Raw genomic sequence first — 2294 nt, forward strand, 5'->3', positions numbered from 1 at the left:
CTCTCTCTCTCTCTCTCTCTCTCTCTCTCTCTCTGTCTCTTCCTCTCTCTCTCTTTCTCTCCCTCTCTCTCTCTCCCTCTCTCCTCCCCCTTGCCCCCCCCCCAGGACTCAGAACATTAATTCCACTGCCCATATTTTGATGCCAACTCCCGCCTTCCCCATCCCCAATGTGGATTTGGGGCAAAGAAATAAAGACTTTGAAGCTGAGAGAGTGGAAGAAGCATTCTCTAGACAAACGCTGCCCATGCAGACGCCACAAGCTGTGTGTTGACAGAAAAGAAAGTACTCAGGGACCATCTGAGTGAGACAACAAGAATGAGGTAAAGATGGCCACTTTGGCTCAGGGGAAGAAAATAAATAACTAAAATAAGAAGAGGTAGTGTTAAAGCTTCGAAAGGAATTTTTTCATTTGAGAGAGATTATGAATAATGAAATGCAAACACTGTAGTTAATATGTCTGTTAGCTGCTTCTCACTGGCTTCTGGGAGGCAGTAATAGGCTGGGAGAGAGGGCAGCTTTCAAGTTATCCAGTTTCACTGTCCTTGGGGTGAAGCTCCTCTGCACCCCAGATTTCTTGATCAAACAAACACTGGAGATTCAAGGCTGCATGCAAAGCCTGCGTTTATTTCAAAGCCACAAACTTCCTGAGCCTCCTCCGAGCCCTTCACAAATGAACCTGACAACACTGAAGTTTCTAAGGAGATTTACTCCAGCTGCAGCAAATCCCTAATAATAAAAAATTTCCCCAAATGACTCTGTCACACAGGAGGTAAATGAGACATTCTATATGAAGTCAGTGTGTCACTGGGACCGTGCCCTTTATATCGAAAGCCCTTCTAGAAGGCCACATGGTTAAGTGGGACTTGTCCATGAGGTGCAGCCAGGACCCCGGAGGGAGAACAAACTTGCATGCCAACTTGTAACTCGTGATCTTGTCTCCCTCAAGCACGCTTGATAGAAAAATAATACAGTTTTCCTAAGTTTAAGGAAGGCCTGGTTATTTGCTTCACAAAGCGATTTGGGGTGGGGGTGGGGAGGTCCCTTAACTAACAAGCACAGAGAGAGCATGGCTTAGAGAAACCTTTGTTCAGTGTTCACTGCCTTCACTACGTGTGTATAGATGAAGTAAACATAGGTTTGTTGCTGGCCAGGTTACAAAAAAGACCTGGGGTCAGTCTGGACACTGAGTAAAGTGAGGCAAGCCCTCGGCAATGGCGTTTGTTGGTAGCCCTGCCTTCTGACTGATTCTGTCAATCCTCTAAATGACTCCAAAGGTGATTGGGCAACATGACAAACCCCGCCCACTTGTGAGGACTGGCCAGTGGGGTGGCAGGGTCTCTCTCTATCCTTTATAAATAAATAAATAAGTAAATATCAATTTAAAACATCAACATAAAGCCACATGTCAGGGTTTTTAAATTATATTTTAAAAATATTTATTGAGTATGATATCTGCAATACTATTCTTTTTATTTTGACATGCCATGACTTGTGTGGTCTTTGTTCTGCTACATATTCCAACTCAATGAGATGGATGGTAAAGTGATATTGGAAAAGAATCCACACCCATCTGCTACTATTTGGTCTTTTGGTTTGGGTTTTTTGAGACAGAATACTGCAATTGCCTAAACTGTCCTTGAACTCTGACCCTCCCATTTCAGTCCCCAAGGGACAGGGTTTTGGCCAGCACAGCATGTCCATCCCTGCTAAACTGTAAGGGATTGTTTTTCTCAGCTTTTCTACTTTGAAAACTTCAGGACTGCAGCTCTTTTTATGAATCTACTCTTCTTGAAGGAATGTGAACGTACAATAATTCAGATAGCAGAAGAAAACAAAGAAGGTGAAGTTATCCTGTTGGCGATATATCTTTGCTAGCATCTTCGATGTAGGGTTTTTTTTCCAGCTTCAGTTTTCTGGCTGCTTAGGCAAGAAAATTCATGTGTACATTTTAAGACGGACTTTAAAAATCTGTTCTTTTTACATTAATAGTATATCATGAACTTTTTTCCTATAAAGCCAAAAAATCCAGACCTGCCACACTGTTTTTCTGTCGCAGCTGAATACTTCATTTTATAAATACACCAGAATTGATTTACTCGCCCTCTTGAGTTGGATTTTTCAACTTGATGCTATTTATAAGGGAAACATCTTCTCACTTTTCATAGGCTTCTTAAAAAGCACTCATAATGATGCATATACATCCTTATACCATTCTCTGATTGTTTTCTTAGGGAAAAAAAAATCCTAAGGTTCTGGCTTAAAGGCTATGTACATAATAACTTTGTCTCATTTTT

At 41.6% G+C, this 2294-nt stretch overlaps 1 protein-coding gene across 4 annotated transcripts in view; it reads left to right on the forward strand.

Moving 5' to 3' along the window:
* The window catches only part of Nrp2 (neuropilin 2), a 119182-nt gene that overhangs the window by 32724 nt on the left and 84164 nt on the right, over positions 1-2294 (forward strand). The gene's annotated exons all lie outside the window — the stretch shown is intronic.

Source organism: Mastomys coucha, unplaced genomic scaffold (genome assembly GCF_008632895.1).
Source record: "Mastomys coucha isolate ucsf_1 unplaced genomic scaffold, UCSF_Mcou_1 pScaffold14, whole genome shotgun sequence".
NCBI lineage: Eukaryota > Metazoa > Chordata > Mammalia > Rodentia > Muridae > Mastomys > Mastomys coucha.